We start from the raw sequence: 24,047 nt of genomic DNA, 5'->3' as shown, positions 1-24,047 counted from the left end.
ATTGCGTACCACTCCAACGATACTACGCAAGGGTAGGCGAAAGTTACAGTGGATAATATCCAATGGATCTACCACAACCGGAAAGAACGACGGGAGAAATGATCAGAAACAAAAGTGGCGAAGAATCGCGAATTTCATATGGAACTATGGCGAAGTACGGCAACGATCATTTCCTCACAGTCAGAAAATTTCAACACTTTCGAGAAGGAAACTCATTACATCCACGAACTTTTATTGATCAATTGCGAGTAGGATTACCAGAATAGTGGACGCTAGCGCACAAATTAGACTTTATATGTGCACACATGTCAGGAACAGTCGCAGAAACCATGCAGAATGTTGCAGCGACATGCCGAACGTACCAAAATTTCAGAGAGAAGTTTCTCTCACGATATTGGTCCAGCGAAGCACAGAACAGAGTGAAGTACGAATTATTACAGAACCCATATTTTGAAAATTCAGGAGAGAAGAGTTCCGTGAATTTGTTCGAATTAATGGCAAAGAAAAATCAATGCTTAGATGTACCATACAGTGACGGAGAGTTGATTAAATTATGCGCGATGAAGCTACCATTGAAATACCAGCAATCATTAGTAGGTCGCGGAGGCAATGACGTCGAAGCATTTAAAGGTATTCTCAGGGAACTAGAGTTCATATTTTCGGAAGATGACGCAAGAAAAAGAAGAAGCGCACGTGAGAACGAAAGCAAAAAGCAGTGGAATCCACAAGACACAGTAAGAAGAAACAATAATTACGAACCATGTGATAACTTCGCACAAAGAAACTACAATAGATATCAACAAAGAACCGGTTATGGATTTAGAAGAGAATATGGCAATAACTATAATTCACCCAGGAACGGCAACAACTATTACAGAGGGAATAACGACAACCGGAACGGGTACTGGAGAACCAATAGACCGACAAATTATCAACAAAGAAACCACGATCAACAAGATGAACAAGAGAAGAGAACAGAGATAGAAGAGGTGTAGGTAAGACCACCGAACCCCGATAAATGTTCGAATTGACAGCTAAGCGCCCATGCCAAAGAGAATGACGCACTGACCCAGGACAATTGCAGCACCTTGAACAGAGAAGTAAAACTCCTATCACGAGAACAGAAGAAGGAAGAAAAAACTCCGCAGGGACCAGATGAAAACGAAGACAAGAAAATAACAATATCGTGTTGGGACGAAATTAATTGGGAGAGTACTGACGAGGAAGATGAACTACCAGAGGCATGCACAACGAATGTAGGAGGAAAGGACGAAGTAATGAGTATTGCAGAGCTATTTGAGATGGAAACCAGGGAAAGCGAATTCAATGAGGATGATGCGCAGTCAACAGAAGTTGAAAATAAGTTACGAGTGGTCACACAACTCAACGTATATAATGAAGGAAGTTATGAAGCGATAATTAGAGCATTTAGATGGGATTATGTGGAAGTAGCGACGAAGAAGGAAAAGATAGACGAGGATGAGGAAAAGTAGAGGATGTTGAAGAAAGCGTAAATGAAGGAAGAAATAGAGAAGAGGAAATAAAAGAGAGAGAAGTAGCAGTCGAAGCTTATCCTACAGAAAGTTCGAATCCACAAGGGAAATTCCTAAAAAGACTCATGTATGATTCAGTGGAGGATTCGTTGATGCAAGAAGAAGAAGAAGAAGAACAGAACCAACCCTTTCAAATTCAACCAATTGTGAAGGCCATGGTAAAGCATATCCCAGTCAATATTGTAATTGATAGAGGAAGTGAACTGACTGCGATCTCGGAAAATTTATTCATGCAGTGTAATGTCAATTAGGAATTGCCAGTTCTGAAAACACGTAAGATTAAAGTAAGAGGTCCTATTAGAAACAATGCTGCGGAAGTTACGAGACAAACAAGGTTAACTCTTTCGTGCCAAAGTCAAAAGATCGAAGCCAACTTCGTGATTATACCTAAACTAACTGTAGATTTGATTATAGGTGCATATTTTTTAAATGAGAGACGAGCGATAATAGATATGGGGAAAGGTAGCGTAACATTCGGGAATGTCACACTTCTCTTTGAGCAAAAGCTAAAATTAGAAGAAATACCAGTTATAAACAAACAATTAAGAATGATGCGAGATAAAGAGGATGAAGAATTGGAATGGTATGTACAGAAGGGGGAATCGCCTCAACTCATGTTAGAAGTCCATAAGGAAATCGACAAAAAATTGCAAGAATTTCAAGGTATTTCGGAACACAGTAAAAGAAAGTTAGAGGGTATTTTACGAGATAAAGCCGAGGTATTTTTACCTAAGACTGGCAGTATTAAGCACTTTCAGTACAAGTTTGAAGTAAAACAGCACAAACCATTTTGAGTGCAACCCTATGCAATCCCATTAAGCTACAGGAATAAAGTATTCCAGGAGATATCTAAAATGTTAAATGACGATATTATTGAACCAGCTACCTCCACATATAGCAGCCCGCTCCATATTGTACAAAAACGAGATGGGAGCATCAGGTTAGAACTTGGTTCCAGACAGATCAACACAATCATAATCACTGAGACAGATCGCCCAGAAAATTTAGAGGAATTGATACAAAACTTCCACGGTGCTAAGATATTTTCATCAACTGATTTACGGAGTAGTTTCTGGCAAATAGAATTGGCCAGAGAATGTAGAAAATTTACAGCATTTATCGTATTCGGTAGATGTTACCAGTTTAAACGATTGCCATTTGGTTCAAACATATCATCAGCAGCGTTTATTAGGGATTTAATATTATACTCAGTCCTGAAATTTTACAAAAAATTACTTGTTATGTTGATGATGTGATTATAGCAGAACCCTCTCGGGAACATCACAACGACACATTAAATCACTTTTTACAGATCATGAAAGAGCATGGGGTCACAGTAAATATAACAAAATCCAAATTTGGAAGGCGAGAGGTCAGATTTCTAGGACACATAATTTCCGAGAAAGGCGTAATGCCCGACCCATAAAAACTAACGGCAATCAAAGAATTCTGTACTCTATATAATAAGAAAACTCTTAGAGGATTTCTAGGTCTCACCGGAATCTATAAAAAATTTATTTGGATCGACTCTCTCGCAACACCACGCCTATGTGCATTGACTGGAAAAAACACGCGATGGGTATGGGATCAACAAGCCAATGAAGAATTTTTAAAAGTGAAAAACGCACTAAAAACAGCATCGATTTTAGCACATCCTGATCTAACACAAAATTCTTGTATGGCCACTGATAGCGCGATAACAGGTTTAGGAGTTGTTTTATTCCAAGAATACGAACAGGCAGGGCTAAGATCTTATAGAACAATTGCATTTGCCAGTCAGGTACTCACAAAAAGCGAGAAAAACTATTCAGTCACGGAGCTGGAAACATTGGCCATTGTATGGTGCTTCCAACGTTTTTGATACTTCCTATTCGGAAGAAAAACAAAAGTATACACAGACCACAAAGCATTAGAATTTCTGTTATCCGCCAAACTAACTCATGGGAGGTTAACCAGATGGATGTTAATACTACAAGAATTTGACTTCACTACTACACACATACCAGGACCAGCGAATGTATTAGCAGATGCTTTATCACGATGTCCACAGGGTGCATCCAATAACATAGGTTTGGAAGCAGCAGAAGACCAGTTTACAATGGACTATATGCAACAAGTACCTTTCGAAAACTACATTACGACAGCATTGAAAAACATAGGGAAAGAACAGGACTAGGATCCCAAAATACTAGGAATCAAACACAAGTGGAGAAGTAAGGATTTTCCAGACATTCGACAGTACTATCCCATAAAAAACAATGTTCTATTTTGTAGACGAAATGTTGCAACGAATGAATGGCTAATTTATATCCCAGATGAACTAATTAATAAGTACATATGGTATACACATTTAAGTAATGGCCACTTTGGACCAAAGAAATGCTTTTTAAAAATAAAACAAACAAGCCATTTCCCTAATATGGAAAGACGAATTAGAACAGTATTAGTCAAATGCATAAAATGTATGAGGGCTAAACACGTCACTTTCCAAATCAAACCACCTATGATTCCAATAATCCCTAAAAGATTAAAACAAATAGCTGCAACAGATTTGATGGGGCCCCTCCAACGCACAAAAAATGGATACATTTTCATATTTGTCATTTTGGAACTTACTTCTAAATATGTTACCTTGACACCATTAAAACGGGCAACAGGTCTTACTATAAGTAAAGCATTTAGACAAGATTTTCTCAGACAAGTAGGTCGAGTGGAACGAATAATTTCGGATAATGGCCCACAATACAAATCAGTGCAATGGCAGAACACGTTAAAACAACACAAAATAAAACTCATCTACATATCTAAGTACAAACCTAGTGTAAATCCAGCAGAACGATCTATGAAGGACATAGGCACTTTATGCCGATTATATGTGGGCAAAAGACACAACACTTGGGATATATACCTTAAAGATTTTCAAAAAGTAATAAATGAAATGCCACATAGCACTACACTACTACCTCCAGTTACTGTACTTAAAAATATTGAATCCCCAAACATAACAAGGAAAATGTTAGGTTTCCTATTGTACCACGTACACAGCACAAACAAGTCATAGCAACAGCACTCTCCAACATCAGAAAGGCAGCCATTAAAATAAAAGAAAGAGGAGATAGAACAGCAATTAAAAGAACATTCTCAGTAGGCCAGAAAGTATTTGTAAAAACACACCATCTCTCCAGCAAACAGAAACACAAAATACATAAGTTTTATGCTGCATACAAAGGACCTGTCATAATTAGCCGAATTCCTCATGATAATGCTGTGGAACTAATGAACCCATAAACAGGCAAAACCTTAGGACTTCACCATGTGAGCCATATCAAAAAGTTTGAAGATTAATTTTATTATTGGTAAATAATCAGCACAATATTTCAAGATTATGTTGCAGATAAGATCGTCAGGAGAAAGAAGAATGAAGAGAGAGGAAGGTGGGAAAAAGAAAGTAGTTTCACTAAAAACAAAAATAACACCAATAGTACCATAGATTAAGGTGAAGGGATAAAGTGTAGATAGTCTAACAGCATGAAATACTAAAATGCTATACACCACAACACTACACAAAAATCAAAAAAACCAATTTGAGGATTTTTGTAGAAGTTAAGACTCAACATACCTTAGAATTGTAACATGGAAAGGGCGCCGAAATTTGTAAAGCTTTTTAAGAAGTCGTATAACAAAGTAGGTACTAGACATATGTTAGATGATTATAAATAATACTTTTTGTAAGAACCATTGCAAAAACTTCAGCAAGGACAAGATGCAACGACCCACTAGTTGCAACGAGAGAAGTATCAAGAAAGAAAAGGACGTAATTAGCAAGACACAATTCCTACAAGGCAGAAGCATCGAGAGAAAGGAAAGGACAGTGAGACCAACAGAAGGTACCGAATGTGGGCAATAAATTTGGCCGCTAGGCGGAACCCTACTGGGATGAAACACGGAGCCGCACAGTGGCAGAGCCCTGCAGAGATGTGACGGGACGCCGAATGCCGGAAGGGTGTCCGAGCGCCGCGAATGAACAGAGTGAGCAAAAAAGGCCCGACGGGAAGACCGCTTGGGCAAGCCACCACTGGCAAAAAATTATGTGTAAAAGTCACACTACCACTATTAAACAGCACGCTGATGCACGAAACTGAAGAAAACGTCCACAAAGTAGAAATGACATGTCCAAACCATTAATCAAATCATTACTAGGAGGAGAACTTCAAAGCGACTAGTTATCAATAAATATTTCCGTATCCTCCCCAGAGAAGAACCAAGAAGCAAGTAAGAAGCAGAGAAAAAGTAGGAAGAACAGAAGTTAAAGATTCGCAAGATTGAGACCAAGAAAGAAGATGGGTGAAGAATAGATGACATACCTTCCCAAATCCCTATCCTATTGTAAACAAGTCGTCTGCGAAGTATTACAACGAAAAACGACTGCTTTCAACGATACATAACGATGACTTTCACGCATACAAAGCCACTAAACCAAGAGATTCTGCACTCACAGCTCCACTCCATTATAAGACCTCCACAACAGCAACACACACTTGCAAAGCCAACAAGGAACGACGAACGAAGCTGTACATCAAATAGTTGCCCACATCCATCTCGTTCAAGTCCATCACCTTCATGCAAAAACATTCGCCAACCTCATGCTTAAACATTCATAGGATAGTGTGAATGTGTGAAACCAAATTATGTGATGTAGGAATTGTGCAAAAGAAACATGTGAAAAACTAAATAAGTTAAGCACACCAGACAGCTAATAAACTACAAAATATCAGTCATGGACCATGGACTTAAGTAAAAAATAGACTATCGATAAAAATAAGTCATTAGTTCTGAAATGGACAGTATATAAGGAACAAAAGTAAGGCGTAATAAACACTAAAACTATATGCCACTTATTTTCTCCTCATAAAAATAAAAGTATAACTATATTTTACTTATTTTCTTCTTATAAAAACAGAGAATAAAAAACTGTCTTGTTGGATGTTTTCCCTTTTTTTAAACATTTGTACCATTTGTTAGGATAATGTCTCAATACTTGTGTGTGTATATTTCTTTGCCAAAGCAATTCTTGGAAATAATTCTTACTTGTTAGTGTAACAATGTTGAAATGAGTGTCTAGAAACAAAAACATTTTACTTGTACATGACATTTAGAAAATGTGTTAGGAATAGATTTTACTTATTTACAACATTTATAAAAAAAATATATTTCTAAGAAAATCGATGTGAAAGACTCCTCACCTTCGATAACAAACTTCTTAAAAAACAAACTTCACACTTAAATAAAGAAAGAAAATAATTAACAAGTAATAATAGCATAAAAATATTCTTCTTTTATCATTTTTGAGAATAATGTGGAAGAATATAATAATATAAATTAGTAATACAAACTAGAATAGAACCAGAATAACGTGGCTGAACAGTAAGCAACAAGATTTAGATAACGGAATAATTTTTGACTGGCTTAGACAACGATTCAATCATTGCCTAACTTCAGTACAAAAATTAAGTTCGAAGAGGGGTGATATGTAAGGTGTCACGCAAATCCAACACCTTCCATGAAAACCCTGACATGATAAGCAAATCCAGTATTATGTCACATAGTACCGAATAAATCGTGACATTAAATTAACCAAAGTAATATGAGTAACGAGTGAGGAAATGGAATACCACAGACTAACACAAGAATGCCTAAATGCATGTCATACCTTCCCACTGTGAGACAGACGCAGTTCCGAGGGGTGAAACGAGAACAGAAGCCGAGAGCAGAACCGTGTTCAGCTGGAAGGCCTTACGATAAGGGTCAGATGGACACCCACGTCGCCAGCTAACCGCTAAGACCACACCACCTGCAAGTTTTAGTGTGAGACTTTTTCGTGTCTCTGTTACGTCAGGACCACCCCCCAGACAATGTTAAAAGCTAGAGCCCTCCAGAAGAACAGTATAGATCTTACGATAACACAAAAAGGGCTACACTACCCGCAAGTTTTAGTGTGAGACTTTTTCGCGTCTCTGTTACGTCAGGACCACCCCCCAGCCAATGTTAAATACTAGAGCCCTCCAGAAGAACAATATAGATCTTACGATAACACAAAAGGTCTACACCACCTGAAAGTTTTAGCGTGAGACTTTTTTTCTAACATTCTGCGTGGTGTCTGTTTGTTCTATATCGTGTCTCCCTACCACTTTCGCGCAACGACACTCTGAGCGTGTTTTTTAGGAAATTGACTAGTTTGAACCTGGGACCTGTTGCTGGTAAGGAGACGCCAGACCACACATGACATGTAGCATTCAGAAGAGTTCAGTGAGACTAGCGATGATATAATCAAATACTTAATGATTTCAGCATCAGCTCCACTGCACTCCCTGTAAGAGAATCTTAATACTAACTAAATTTAGTGGAAGGGGTTCAAGGCTTTCCTATTTTTAGTCAGCTGGTAAAATAACGCCGAAAAAGCTGTTAAGTTTATCATTGGAAATTTTGTTCTACTCACAAAACACTGTTTATAAATTGCACTATTGATAAAAGGAAATGCTTTAATACAGGATGATAAAAACCAATTGTGTTCAACAAAAATGTGAACGAATATTCCCTGAATGGGTTTCCAAGTTCTACAATGGATTGAAGGATGACCTATGCCATATCACATCTATAATCTAGGTTTAAATTAGGTTTCACAAGAGAGAAAACTATCAAAATGGTCTAGAGTGACCCTCAGTTATCATTAATTACTTATCTAACCTTTCGTAAATTACAGTGGCTGATGTGGCTTCTCAAGAACTATATACCAGAAAAATCATTCAGTTCCAGATTTTTACTTCAAGTGGCAAATGTGAACACCATGAGCTTTAATTGACGATCGACGCTAGTATTACGTAAAAAGGGGATGTAACAGATGAGACTTCTGCAGTTATGAGTGAAGCCTTATGCGCTCAAAAATGCAGCATCGCGTGCGTACATAACCTAGTCGGTGTTCGTCAGGGTGCGGCGGCCGGCGCAGCTCCGCTCACCTCGCCGTCTCGGAAGCAACTCTCTCCCAACCTCCCCTTACTACAATTTACCGAAGTTGGTTTAAAAAAAAACTATCTGGCTGTGTTTTCATCTGTTTAATCAGGGTCTCAATGTTAACCTTAAGCTCTGCCTACAAAAATTCTGTCTATCCAATGAGAAACGTTATACTTTTCGTGGTGGGGCAATGATTTTTAAAGTTTGCAACATAACAGAGACGCGAAAAAGTCTCACGCTAAAACTTGCAGCTGGTGTGGTCCTTTTAGCGTTATCGTAAGATCTATAGCGTTCTTCTGGAGGGCTCTATCTTTTAACACGGGCTGGGGTGTGGTCCTGACGTAACACAGACGCGAAAAAGTCTCACGCTAAAACTTGCGGGTAGTGTAGCCCTTTTTGTGTTATCGTAAGATCTATACTGTTCTTCTGGAGGGCTCTAGCTTTTAACATTGGCTGGGGGTGGTCCTGATATAACACAGATGCGAAGAAGTCTCACGCTAAGACTTGCGGGTGGTGTGGTCCTAACGGTTAGCTGGCGACGTGGGTGTCCTCCGTCACTTATCGTAGGGCCTTCCAGCTTAACACGGTTCTGCTCTCGGCTTCTGTTCTCGTTTCTCCCCTCGGAACTGCGTCTGTCTCATGGTGGGATGGTATGACATGCATTTAGGCATTCTTGTGATATTCTGCGGTATTCCTCTTGCTCACTCGTTACTTGTATTACTTTGGTTAATTTAATGTCATGATTTATTCGGAGCTATGTGACATACTACTGGATTTGCTTATCATGTCAGGGTTTTCATGGAAGGTGCTGGATTTGCCTGACACCTTACATAGTTCCTGTGAAAGCCAATATTAATTTTGAAAATTGCGAGAAAGATTCCAAGTTCTTCAAACCTACAGTTAAAAATCTCACTTTTGATCATGTTAAACTTAATGCTAAAAAAGATCCTCTCAATGAAGAGGCATATTATCTGTATTCAGAGCTCTCAAATACCTTTCGTATTAATTACAACTTCAACGTTGACGGTTTCTGGATACAGATTAATGAACATTTAGAAATTTGTCAACAAAGCATATTGCGTAAGCATGAAAAGAAACTTAGTAAACTTTTGTCTGTTTCATGCAGAAAAATGTGCTCAGAGTACTTTCAAGAAAAGAATTTTAAATAAGACTAACATTACTTTTACACAGAATGTAGCTGTCTTGCTTAAAAAAGGCTGAAGTGCAATGTCATGCACAACTTGTCAGACAAAAATGTAATAGAAAAAATGCTTGTTGTCCTAAAAAATGGTTTTGATTGTAAAAAACAGATAATTAATGTCAAAATAGACATTCTCAGTAAAAACACGGCTTATCTACACAGTGTTATGTATAACCATAGGAAGTTAGTTAAATCCAATAATAACAAACTTAAAGAAGCTGAGGCTTTAATAGCTAAGTCTGACAAAGGTTACTCTTTCTTTATTGCCTACATTTCTGACTACGTTTCTGAAACCTTAGATTTTTTTAACGAGATCAGTATTTAGGAACTACATTAGGATCCGACTCTAGAAGTACAAAAAGAAAGGTCAGCTATCAATAACGCAAAATCTATAATAAAATCTTTTCATAAGAAACAGCTTATCAACATGAACCCTCAGCCCCCAAATCTTAGGTCTCAATTTAAAATTCACAAACCTAGCCATCAGAAACGGCCGATTTCTAATACACTCCTGGAAATTGAAATAAGAACACCGTGAATTCATTGTCCCAGGAAGGGGAAACTTTATTGACACATTCCTGGGGTCAGATACATCACATGATCACACTGACAGAACCACAGGCACATAGACACAGGCAACAGAGCATGCACAATGTCGGCACTAGTACAGTGTATATCCACCTTTCGCAGCAATGCAGGCTGCTATTCACCCATGGAGACGATCGTAGAGATGCTGGATGTAGTCCTGTGGAACGGCTTGCCATGCCATTTCCACCTGGCGCCTCAGTGGGACCAGCGTTCGTGCTGGACGTGCAGACCGCGTGAGACGACGCTTCATCCAGTCCCAAACATGCTCAATGGGGGACAGATCCGGAGATCTTGCTGGCCAGGGTAGTTGACTTACACCTTCTAGAACACGTTGGGTGGCACGGGATACATGCGGACGTGCATTGTCCTGTTGGAACAGCAAGTTCCCTTGCCGGTCTAGGAATGGTAGAACGATGGGTTCGATGACGGTTTGGATGTACCGTGCACTATTCAGTGTCGCCTCGACGATCACCAGTGGTGTACGGCCAGTGTAGGAGATCGCTCCCCACACCATGATGCCGGGTGTTGGCCCTGTGTGCCTCGGTCGTATGCAGTCCTGATTGTGGCGCTCACCTGCACGGCGCCAAACACGCATACGACCATCATTGGCACCAAGGCAGAAGCGACTCTCATCGCTGAAGACGACACGTCTCCATTCGTCCCTCCATTCACGCCTGTCGCGACACCACTGGAGGCGGGCTGCACGATGTTGGGGCGTGAGCGGAAGACGGCCTAACGGTGTGCGGGACCGTAGCCCAGCTTCATGGAGACGGTTGCGAATGGTCCTTGCCGATACCCCAGGAGCAACAGTGTCCCTAATTTGCTGGGAAGTGGCGGTGCGATCCCCTACGGCACTGCGTAGGATCCTACGGTCTTGGCGTGCATCCGTGCGTCGCTGCGGTCCGGTCCCAGGTCGACGGGCACGTGCACCTTCCGCCGACACCGCGGTTCCTGGTGTGTCCGCTGTGCCGTGCGTGTGATCATTACTTGTACAGCCCTCTCGCAGTGTCCGGAGCAAGTATGGTGGGTCTGACACACCGGTGTCAATGTGTTCATTTTTCCATTTCCAGGAGTGTAGTATGAATAGCGCGTACCATGATTTATCCGAATTTCTCTATGAAACTCTGTAAAAATCATCAGTCTTTTTCGAGAACAATTATTCCATCCCAAATGGTCACGCCTTAGTCCATAAAATAATAGTTTAAGAATGCAGTTCACATACCAAATTGTTTCCAATAGACATCAAAAATCTTTATACTGACGTTCCCGTACATTGATATGCTTACGATCGTAGAAACAAATTTATTTCATTTCAAAACTATATTTCATATGAACATATCACTGACTTATGAATCTCATCATAATCGTAGTCAAATACAACTATTTTGTATTTAATGAGCAATTGTATCAGCAATCCGATGGTCTCCGTATGGGAAACCCGTTAGCTAGTATTCTTGCTGATGTTTTCATTACCTCTCCAGAAGAAAAGTTTTTCAACTGTTTTTCAGCTACAGCACTAGACATTCTCTCCCATTTCAGATACATTTTCGTCACCTATAAGGGACCTTCTGATGGCATTGTCCGTATTTACAATCTCTTTAATGAACTTCATGAGAAAATATCTTTCACCATCGGACTCGGAAACGAAGTCCGCCAATTAAACTTTCTTGACTTGACGCTTGCAGTAGAAGAAAATAAAATCTCATTCAATGTTTTTCGTAAATAAATATACACTTATCAGATCGTACCTGCGTCTTCCATGCACCCGCAGTCTTATAAGGACGCTTTCTTTTATTCTGCTATTCACAGAGATACTTCTATTCCGCTCTCGAAAGAAAAATTCAGTGAAGAAATTAATTTATTCAAAACTGTTGAAGTTAATAATGAAATGAACCTGGTATAGTGGATGACATCCTTGAAAAGAAAACTTAAGAGTTACTACGCATGGCTCCTCTACTATTGAATCTAACATATTTTTCTATTCCTTTCTTGGGGCCCATCTCCTATCAGATTCAACGCCTTCTTTGTAATAAGTACAAATCTAATGTCGCATTTTCAACCACTAATAGTTTGAAAATAAAATTATTCATAATTTCCAATCAGCTCGTTCCCCTTCGGAAACTCTGGTGTCCATAAGATTTTCTGCGACGCTTGCTCTTCTGACTACATAGGACAAACAGGATGTGCCTTTACAACCAGACTTAAAGAACAACCTTAAAGAAAAAGTGGCACTAGCATCCATTACAGGTCATGCAATTAAAATTGTTCTCTATATCAACACTTTGCGCACCGAGAAGAAAGGGCGTGGATCAGAAGTTCTCGAAGGATTAGAAATTTTTGAACATCTTTCTCGAAATGATAGCCACATTCTCAACGAGCAGCTGCCGATGCGTAATAAGATCTTCATCAGTGGTATAAATCCGTTACTTGATATCTGATTTCGGGTTCCCTCTTGCAGTTACCGAAATGAAATTTTTTACATATAAGGCAATTCGTAATTTTTCGTGTATTAAATGGTTTATATTGGCTTCATTTCGTGTTATCTCGTTTTTCTACAGGCTAGGTCATTCAGCCCTCTCTGTATTTACTATAATGGTGTTTTCATCCTTTAAAATGTACTTCCAAGCTCTGATGTAGACAAAATGTTACCGTATCTGCTACTGTCAAACAAAATATTACCTTTTACGTCAGGTTCTGAACAATGTTCATGATAATGTTCGCCTGTACTTATTTGAATGTTAAGTTTGTACTTGTGGCTACTAGATGTGGCACTCTTGGTGCAATGTTCACCTGCCCACAGTTGTTAACCTGGGCGCCTTAGCTTGATGCTATCTGTAGCTTGACATATTCGAGCAGCCATGCATTTTACTTTAAAAGTTGTGACTAAAGCATTATCGCTTGATATTTATTTTGTACTTGACATGTAAGTTCTGTTTCTTTTTGTACTGTTAATCAGTTTTCAGTCCTCAATCTGTACTTCTAATACAAAGAGTTACCGTGTCTGCTGGTGTCAAATAAAACTTTGCCTGTTAGTTCCTGTACTAAATACTATTTATCTTAACACTTATCTATCTATATTTTAAACGTTAAGTACCCAACTTATACTTACGGCTACTAGATGGCACTCTTTGTGCAATGTTCACCTGCCCATAGTTGTTATCGCGGGTGCCTCAGTCTGTTGCTGACCGTGGCTTTATGTATAGGAGCAGCCCATAGTGACTCCCCTTCGATGTATTCTTTTTTAACTTTTTGTAACCAAAGCCTTATCGCCTGATATTTATCTTATACGTGTCTGTTAAGTACTGTTTCTTACTTGTACTGTTAGTCAGTACTTACTTTTATATAAGAAAATTCCCATAATTTTGTACTTACGTTATAGGCCAATTTGAACACTTAATTTCTGATTAATTGAAACCCTCAGCTGCCGAGAGGTGTTGTTGATATAACTCGATGGGGACAGCTGAAAATGTGTGCCCCGACCGGGACTCAAATCCGGGATCTCCTGCTTGCATGGCAAACGCTCTATCCATCTGAGCCACCGAGGACACAGATAACTAGTGCGACTGCAGGGACTTAACCGTTGCACTCTCCCCGTGAGACCCACACTCCCAAACGTCCACAATCTACATACGTAATGTTCCTAATAGTTGTGAATAATCATTTATTCTAGAGAAGCTGCATGGTCATCAGTGGTATCTGTTCTTTCTGGAACAGTTACTATCTTCATATACATTTAATTTCAGCTGAAGGGACTCACAGAAGTGTCGAAACCTCATCAAAAGACTTAAATGTTGTGACTGAGGGCTGCAATTGCTTTAACTTATATTTTGTTTTCCTTCCTGTCTGAAATGTTCTAAAATAAGGAGCAAGGGTCTAGAAAGCAAGAGTATGTGGAAGTTACGGTTTCAGACTAAATAATTTGTGTGTGTTGGTGTATCTTTCCTTACTATTTTTCCTTCCTGGATGCTTTTCGGTGTTACTTGGTATAAAAGCTGTAGTTTCTACAACATATCAAACTACAAGGCTGCATATCTTAACGAGAAATTAAAAAAGGAAGCAAAGTGAAGGTAAATTGTGTGTAAAGTACTATTGTTGAAGAGTTGTTCAGTTCTTCTACAGTGTAATGTAATCTATCTCGAACGCACAGTATACGACAGCTGATAATCTGTACCAAAATTCCATACTTATATTCTCATTCTGAACCGACAGTGCAGTGATACCCGTGCCTACAGGCAGCTTAAGGCTCCTGTAACTCCAGCTGAAATTTTCGCCATGGTTTCCCCAAAGTGGAGGATATTCGTACCTGTTTGCAGTTGAGTCACGATGCGAGTGAAAATTTGTAATTAAGTGTATTGAATTCGTCGTAAATATGGGAGGCCGCCCAGCTGCGAACTGCACTATTGCGAAAATAGTTTTCACATTATTAGATTTCCTAATGGTCTCGAACGAAGAAAAAGACCGGCGTAAATAGCCGGTAAGACGAGGGGGAACTAGGACCTCGTGCTAAATTGTGTATTGTAAATATACATTATTAAAAATAGGTGCAAATATGGAGCCAACTGAATAAAACTGCATTTTTTTCTCCTAGTCGAAAACTACACTCAAAATATTTTCGCATTTGTCGAAGTGGAAAGGAATAACGCAAATACACAAACTGAATAATACTTAACCCCCTTTCTTATATAGGTGGGGTAGAACTAGCTATAATTATTTTTACACCGGATTGGTCATTGTGAGGGAACCTGCACAAGTAGCATAAACTTCAAAGAATTAAATTTTTACCAGAACTCAACAACCAACAAACATACTGACTCACACAAAATGAATACTAGTTAAGTGCTCGATGAAACTATTGATAAAAGTTCATCTTACTATAACGTGAAATTATACTTTTCCCCGGCTGTACGATAAAACAGCCACAGTTCTTAAAGTATCTACTTATGATTAAAAAATAAACACCTCTTTAACATGCGCCTAAATACGGGTAAAAACTAGTAAAGAAGCGCAGGTTGTTATTGCTTACCACCCATGTTTGAAGACATTCACCGAGGTCTCGGCTCATCACATTTCATATTTAGAAACTACCACGAAAGTTTCGACCCTGCACTTCTATAGCTGCGTAATGTTACATTTCGCTGACCGCAGTCGCCGAGCGGTTCTAGGCCCTTCAGTTTGGAACCGCGCTACCGCTACGGTCGCAGGTTCGAATCCTGCCTCGGGCATGGATGGATGTGATGTCCTTAGGTTAGTTAGGTGGAAGTAGTTATGAGTTCTAGGGGACTGATGACCTCAGATGCTAAGTCCGATAGTGCTCAGAGCCATTAGAATCAATATTACATTTCAATTTTTCTGTTATATGGAAAGAACATCCTAAATATCGCTAGACATAGCTATTACTGTTCCGTACACTTTATACATTCGACATCAAATATGTTACAAGAAATATTCTAAAAAGTTGCGTGAATAAGTGCACCACCAACAAGGTAAACACTGCCTTTGGGGAAAATATGGCGGGCGATTCAGCCTATTATATAGAAGCTCCTGCGTAGCCTGTGACGTCACGGGGGTGTGGGGTGAGGTGGTAGCAGGTGTACTGCCACGTAGGCCTCGGCAGAGGCCACACAGCACTGTCACTGCTGGAACATAGGCCGGCCCGTCCTGTTTGTACTGGACGCTGGTATCCGTATGTTGTCAACGATCAGCCGCCAGTCGCCTACGATGCGGCTCACTGCAAGCCCCCTTTAGCGCTGCTTCCCGCCAGACTTCCCGTGGTCCACGGCGGCCGCTCGCCCCTTGACGCGAGATAACTCCTCTACCATTGGTAACACCTGCTGGGCGGGGCGGTACTTCAACTGTGCCGTCGAGTCATGTCACACCATTGTCTACAACGCCGGGTTACCAACATCCATTTGTGTTAGTCATCAGTCTTGTTCTGATGCGACCCGCCGCTTATTCCTCTCTTGTGCCTCCATTTTCACCTCAGAGTACCTCTTGCAACCTACGCCCTAAATTATCTGCTTGATGTTTACTAATCTCTGTCTTCCTGTACAATTTCTGTCCTCTATAGTTCCCTCTAATACCATGAAAGTCATTCCTCGATGTCTTAACAGATGTCCTATCTTCCTGTCCCTTCTCTGTGTCAGTGTTTTCCAGGTATTTCCTTCTTCTCCAATTCTGCACGGAACCTTCTTACACCGTACCTTATAATTCCACCTAATTTTATTCTTTCCTTCCGGTTATTCCTCAGTCCACGTCTCATTGCGAGACAATGCTGTGCTCCAAACGTAAATTCTCAGCGATTTCTACTTTAAATTACGACCTGTATGTGATGGTCGTAGAAATCACCAGGCCAGGACTGTCCCTTTTTCCAGTGCTAGTCTGCTTTTTCATCTGCTTAGTTTTCTTCCAGTGTAGCAGAATTCCTTAAGTACATCTACTTCGTGACCATTAACCATCATGTTAAGTTTCTCGTTGTTCTCATTTCTGTTACTTCTAATTGCCTTCTTCATTCTTCGATTTACTATCAATTCATATTCTGTACTCAGTAGACTGTTCATTCCATTGAGCAGATTCTGTAAAGCCATCAGCGAATCTTATCGCTGATACTCTTTTACAACGAATTTTTATTCCAATCTTGAAACTTTCTTTGGGTTCTATCACTGTTTCTTCGATGTTCAGACTGAACAGTACCGGGATTTTTAATCCGAGCACTTCCATCTTCGTCTTCCACTCTTACTGTTCTTAGTTCTTATACATAAAGTGTATTACCCGTCTTTTCCTACAGCTTACCGCTACTTTTCACACCATTTCGAACACCTTGCAGCATTTAACACTGTCGAACGCTTTTTCCAGGTCGATAAATTGTATGAACGTGTCTTGATATTCTTTCAGTCATGCTTTCGTTATCAACCGCGAGTTCACCGGCCGGTATGGCCGAGCGGTTGTAGGCGTTACAGTCTGGAACCGCGCTACCGCTACGGTCGCAGGTTCGAATCCTGCCACGGGCATGGATGTGTGTGAGGTCCTTAGGTTAGTTAGGTTTAAGTAGTTCTAAGTTCTAGGGGACTGATGACCTCAGAAGTTAAGTCCCATAGTGCTCAGAGCCATTTGAGCCAACCGCGAGTTCGGCAGTGCCTCTGTGGTGCCTTCACCTTTCCTAAAACGAAACCAATGGTCATTCAACAAGTCCTCTATCTTCTTTCCGATTCTTCTGTATGTTAACATGAACGCATGAACTGTGAAGCTAACTGTGCTATAACTCTGGCAATTATCGAAAATTCATAACACTTAATAAACTTCAATACATACAAGTACGTGCCGACTCAATACAACGCAAGATTAAAGTTTCGCACTATTAAGGTTAGTCATTCGAGGCTAAGTCTGCACGAACCTTCTCTAAGACAATAATTAACAACGGACAACGACACACGCTGATGTCGGTTTACGCCAGGCATTAGCAATTCTCTTCGGTGATGTCGCGTCTCTATCCCTCTCAACTGCATCCCCGCCACAACAGGGAGCTCCTCGTCGTCTCACTGCTCAGTATCAGCTCTCTCAGAAGCCGCTACCCTGCCGCGAACCTTGGAGCCGCTTTGAGACAAATACGCGGCAGCGTCGTGTGTCTGCGGCGGTCTCGCTGACACAGGCCGCCGTGCACAAAAGCTGCTTTCCGGCGGACAAATTCGGCGCTGCACACCCGGGCGGTCGTTAAATGGTTTGAGCTAAGCAGCTTTGGCCGCGGGCGCCAGCCCCGCTCCGTGCGCCAGGGACGCCGCAAATAGCGTCCTTTAAGGCGGGCGACCGCAGGAGGGCGTGCACTTGCCACGGCCAAGGCGTAGAAAATTAAAAATCCTCTTCGTCCGTCAGGCACCTGTGCGCTTTCTACGTCGGATTACGTCCGTTTAGGGCAACTTGCAGTCAGGTCACTTTCTTTCTTTACGATGAAAATTAGGTGATGAAAAAAAAAAAACTGTTTGTAGAGCACTTGCCCACGAAAGGCGAAGATCCCGAGTTCGAGTGTCGGTCCGACACACGATTTTAATCTGCCAGGATGTTTCATATGAGCGTACACTACGCTGCAGAGTGAAATCTCATTCTGGAAACATCCCCCAGGCTGTCGCTAAGCCGTGTTCCACGATATCCTTTCTTCCTAGAGTGCTAGTTCTGCAAGGTGTGGAGGAGCGCTTCTGTGGAGTTTGGAAGATGGGAGACGAGGTACTGGCCGAGTTAAAGCGTTGAGGAGAGATTGTGAGTGGTGCCTGGGTAGCTCAAACGCGAAATGCAAGGGTCATGAGTTCGAGTCTAGGTCCTGCATTCAGTTTTAATCTGCCAGGAAGTTTCATATCAGCGCGCACTCCACTGCAGAATGAAAATTTCGTTCTGGCACTTCTGGCATATTTGCATACGTGAAAAGTGCCGGTTATCCAGAGACAGAGCGTGATAAATTTTTGTTGGTGAAAAAATTCTGACGTAACACATAGTTTGATGTTCTCAGAACCTTGCGAAGAATCTAGAACCCTGACCATGTATTCGTCAGTTAAAACTACATTTACGCCTCAGAATGAATATTACGTGGATATTTTACGTGTGTAAGTAAGATAACTAGGAACCTCAGGATCCGTTAACGGATAACAATATCGATTCAGTTCCAAGGTTATTTGAGAACATGTCGTAAGAACATATGGTAAAAATTTCGACGATTTAGCATAAACGTGATTTATAGAAGTGGCTATCCGTTCGATTTCTCGATATCATTATCCGCTACCGAGATTCAGATGTTGAAAATTACCATACTTATGCAGAAATCCGACATTTATCTAGATAAGCAACAATGGTAAATGGCTCCGTTTGTAGCAGTACATCCCTTAGGCATTTATCTACGAAAGCCATTTCCTTGATGTAAACTAGATTTAACCTGTTCGCTGTCTTTCGTGGCCGAAGTATACAGTGCACGGCAGAATGGCACCATCCAGAACCAGCACCAAACCTGACAGATGTGAACAACAACAGCTGAGCTGAGTAGAGGCAGACAGACGTGCAATTGCTGACCAACTGGCAGCCCAGATGAAGCAAGGGGCTACAAACATTGGGTCCTCAAAAACCGTTCAATGTACGTTGCTGCGTATGGGTCTCCGCAGCAGGTGCCTGGTTCATGCACTCATGCTCAAAGCATTTCTTCGGCGACGATGCATGCAATTTGCTAGGTAGTATCGCAACCGGACGTCCACTGAGTGGTGATAAGTGGCCTTTTCAGATGACTCACGTTTCATGCTCCAGCGGCATTAAGCATGTAAAAGCAAGCATCATCGGCAGGATTCAGGGCGGAGGAGGGACCGTTGTGATCTGGGGAATGTTTTCGTGGCAGTTAATGGGTGAGCTCGTCATTCTGGAAGGCGCAATGGATCAACACAATTATGCATGTAGTCTTTGGAACAATTTCCACTGCTGAGTGCAGTTTGTTTTTCGTCGGCGCGTCTGCATGTACCAGCAGGACAATGCAACGTGTTTTATAGAGTCGCACTCACTTGGTCACAGATCTCCATGGATTTAAAGCCAGTCGACAATCCGTAGGATACCACGACCGGGCTGTTGACGCCTTGGATCCGCAACCGAGAAACCTAGTGCACTGGCCACGACACTGGTGTCGGCAAGGCAATAAATCTGTGTGTACCTTCCTGAACCTCACTGACTATTCGTGCACGTCTTACAGCAGTCTGCAGTGTTGAGAGTGTTTATCCAGACTTTTGACAGCTGGTCACTTTAATATGACTGGACTGTCTATAAACAAATGGGGCAACCACGGCATAATGGGACTCTGTGTGGCGAGTAATTAAAATTTGCCGTGATAACCTTAGAATCAAACTAATTGGACAGGAACGAGACGTAGCTACAAATCACGAAAAATATATGTGGCCCGACAGCTCTTATCTTTATACAATGAAAGTTGCCAGTGATCCGAGGCGCCATTAAGATAGTAGACTTTGTCTAACTCACAGCTTTCCGGAGTGGGAAGGAGCGCCTGGTCCCCTGTACGAATCCTCCCGGCGAGGTACGGTGAGTCGGCCAGTCTGTGGATGGTTTTTAGGTGGTTTTACATCTGCCTCAGAGAATAAGGGCTGGTTCCTCTTATTCCTCATCAGGTACACTATGTCGGCGATTACTGTGCAAACGAGTTCTCCACGTACGCGTACACCACCTTTACTCTACCACGCAAACATACGGGTTACACTCGTCTGGTGTGACGTTCCCTGGGGAGGGAGGGAGGGGTCAACTGGGGGCCGAACCGCACAATAACACTATGTTCGGTGTGGTGCGGCAGAGGGGTGAATTGGACGGCGGTAGTCGTCGTGGGGTTGTGGACCACTGCAGCTGGGGTGGGGACGGAGCCTCCTCGTCGTTTCTAGGTCAACGGTTCACATACAATACAATACAATAGTAGACTTGTCTCTCTGGCACCACTAGCTCAAGGGTAGTATCGACTATCCCTCTTGAGTCCCCGTTGCCAATATATATCAGGAAGAGTTGGTTTCTGTGGGTTGTGTCCTCAGAAGATCTTTGCCTGCCGATATACATACGGGTTCGCTCGCCCGATAGGAAGAGTCACCAAGTTAGGGGATTGGCGGTAGCTTCGCGACAAGAGGCGGTCACGAAGTCCGAGCGGCCGCAGCCACGAGCTACGCAAGGAGGGCCGCGCAGAGGAAAGATACCGGAGTAATTCACCGAGATCAGCGTCGACTACAAGCAGCAGGCCGACATCCCGTCGGTTGGTTGGCAACGTTTGTGTCGGACGATCGCTCGTGGCCTGGCTGCCCCCTCCTACCTGGCTGTCATCGGCACCATTCAGTAACCGCCGCGAGTCTCCGTGGATCCATGGAGCTGCTTGCTCCATAAAGGGCAGTAACATTCTGTACTCCTCGTGGTGTTTGGTGTCATTATCTTCTCGACCACCTAATTATTTTCTGGTTTGTACCCGACCCTAAGAGCTTTACTTGGTCGGCTCTTTCGTCGTAAATATAGACCGTAGTATTGCACTAGACACTAGTTGTAGTTTGAAGATTTGTTCTCGTATTATATTGCCATTTCTTTCTGGTTTACAGCCGATCATTAATGCTTTAATGAACCATCTCCTTGTCGGAAATACAGTCGGAACAATTGTACCAAGACACAGGTTGCCATTAAACAAACAGGAGTCTTCAGGTTAGATTTAGATGTTAACCGGTTTAATTCCTTGATTGTAATCGTATTTGGGATAGCCGCGAGGGGTAGCAGAGCGGTCAGAGGCGTTTTTGTCAGGGTCCGCGCGGCTCCCCCGTCGGAGGTTCAAGTCCACCATGCGACATGGGTGTGTGTGTCGTCTTTAGCATAAGTCAGTTTAAGTTAGATTAAATAGCGTGTGAGCCTAGCGACCGATGATCTCAGCAGTTGGGTCCCATTATACCTTACGCAAATTTCAAATTTTTTTTTTTTTTGTATTTGAGATAACTGAACTACCTGTTGTACTAAGCTGTGCGTTGCTGTCTTTGAGAGACCGGGTCGTCATTGGTATATTTGTAACTGGAATTGTGGTTCCCCCGAGTGAGTTCTATTGTAATAAGTGCTCATACGTAATGTTTTAAAACTTTCCTTCAGAGCGGCCTTCATAATTGAGAAGCAATTTAACTTTTGACATATTAACAGCCAACTGTCTCCAGGCCTTTAGTCAGAATAAGATTGTCATAAGGGACGGGTTGGGATCCAGTCGCACCTTGGTTGCTGATTGAAATGAAATGGTTGCTCGGTTTCAAGCAAGCATTATAACTGTCATAATTGTTTCCTAATTTGTTGAACCTTTAAGCATAGGTGCGCATCTTAACTCCGAACTTTCCGACATTACAAATAAAAAAAAATTGTCATTTGTTTGAGTAATTGAAACACTCTCGTCATCAATATTACTTATATATGTTTTCATGTGTTGCAGGAGGGCATTTAATACGAGAAACTGTGTCCAGCGCGGTAGTAAACACCGCCGATTCACCCGATAACGGGCTGACTGCAGCTCCGGGCCCTCCTAATTATTGTCATGTTGTTCATGTTTTGATTTCTCCTGTAAAAGCTAATGCACTTCAGAAATTTGTTAATTTGTGAAGAAAACAAATTTAGGATTATACATTGTTAAATAAACAGGTTGTGTGAAAAGAAAGCTATATTGGTGGGTCCCCCATTCCTTGTTTTCCTTAATACCAGTAAATACCACGTCTCAGCCACAGCGCTAGCAAGAAACCAATAATAATAATTAAAGAAAGAAAGTCATATCGACAATGATCAGACTAATACAGGAAATTTAATTCACTTTCTAATAGATTTCACATTATTTGCATCTGTCTTGGTGCTAGTCCCGATCATGTACACGAATTATGCTCACGACGGAGAAGACAGATATTGTCCGCAGTGTACTTATGACATGTTAGTGTCTCACTATCTGACTGACTTGAGCGCAGCAGAGAGAGAAACAGAGAGAGAAATGCTCGCGCATAATGCACTGGCGGTGTACTCGGCGCGACAGCGCATGCGCAGAAATCGGCGAGCCGCTATTTCGCAGTCGCTTCGCGTGGCGTCGGAGGGCGTCGGCTGCAGTCGACGGCGGCGAGCGCGAAACCCAAGGCTCCGCCGAGCTCCGCCCTCGGGCGCTTCAGTAGCGCGCGGTCGGTGGTCCACCACGCACGCACCTCCGCTGTCGAGGGTCCGCGCACGCCACGAGTCGGAACCTCTCGCTTGTAGCGCGCCTCGCCTCTGGAAGTATGTGACGGTATACAGGCGCCAAAAACTATCAAGGGCGGCTGCCGGCGTTTAACCTTACACACGGGTCGCGGAATTTTTTTCTGTGAATTTGTGTCTTTATTCAACAAGAGGAAATTGAACTGGGAGACAGCAGACTTGGCTGCTCGCGACGCTTAATATCGCTCTCTGAACTCCATGTGTTATGTCTAGGTCGTAGCACACACACAAATAACATTTTCCCAAAAAAATAAACAACTTTAATGGCAGAGTTGTAATTCGTTACACGCTTGCTATCAGTGTTTGTAGTCTTAAAAATAAACCTTCGATATTAATCTGGAATCACAGTTTCCATTCGCCTCTCCAGAAGTAGGAAGTATACACGTCAGTTAAGGCTACTTTCCTATTCCACCAAATTTTGTAAGACGCCCCAGGGAAGTAGTAAATTTTTCCTTATACTGGAAACAAGTGTGTCGTACCACCAGAACCACTTTAGAGTAAAAGTTAATCGTAAGTACGCTAAACACGTAGACATCGCTGTGGACGGTCTCAAAGTCCGAAGCTGTGTTCAGAGACCTGCGTTCTCGATGTCACAAAACTAATTGCTCTGCCAGGAACTGTTACGGTGCTCCTGGTGCAGCACAGCCGTGTGTTAACGCACGCCAGTTAATCTTCCGCGCAGTTGACACTGGAGGACATTGGGAGGGCAGGATTACCGCAGAGGTGAGTATAAATGTCGACAGCGCCGCAGTGTGGCACATAACGGAAGCGGTGTGTGTACGTGTGTGAGACTGACTGAATGTATCAGGCCTGCAGGCCACCGCTGTTGTTGTGACATTGTCGTTAAAGGATTCAGCTATGATATCCGTCAGTGACTGGCTTCCGTAAGCTCGGTAAACGTCAGAGCGTTGAGCTAACAATTTGAGGAGTAGGATCGTTGCACA

At 42.0% G+C, this 24,047-nt stretch overlaps 1 protein-coding gene across 1 annotated transcript in view; it reads left to right on the top strand.

The window, feature by feature from the left end:
• The first annotated feature begins 23,035 nt into the window (after window positions 1-23,035).
• LOC124624573 (acid sphingomyelinase-like phosphodiesterase 3a) overlaps window positions 23,036-24,047 on the top strand; it is a 1,195,211-nt gene continuing 1,194,199 nt past the window's right edge. Inside the window, exon 1 of the mRNA XM_047149115.1 lies at window positions 23,036-23,826. The gene's annotated coding sequence lies outside the window, so the exon portion shown is untranslated. The remainder of the gene's footprint in view (window positions 23,827-24,047) is intronic.

The sequence above is a fragment of the Schistocerca americana genome, chromosome 1, assembly GCF_021461395.2.
Source record: "Schistocerca americana isolate TAMUIC-IGC-003095 chromosome 1, iqSchAmer2.1, whole genome shotgun sequence".
NCBI lineage: Eukaryota > Metazoa > Arthropoda > Insecta > Orthoptera > Acrididae > Schistocerca > Schistocerca americana.
The sequence above is the reverse complement of the archived record's forward strand: the minus strand, read 5'-3'. Positions and strand labels throughout refer to the sequence as shown.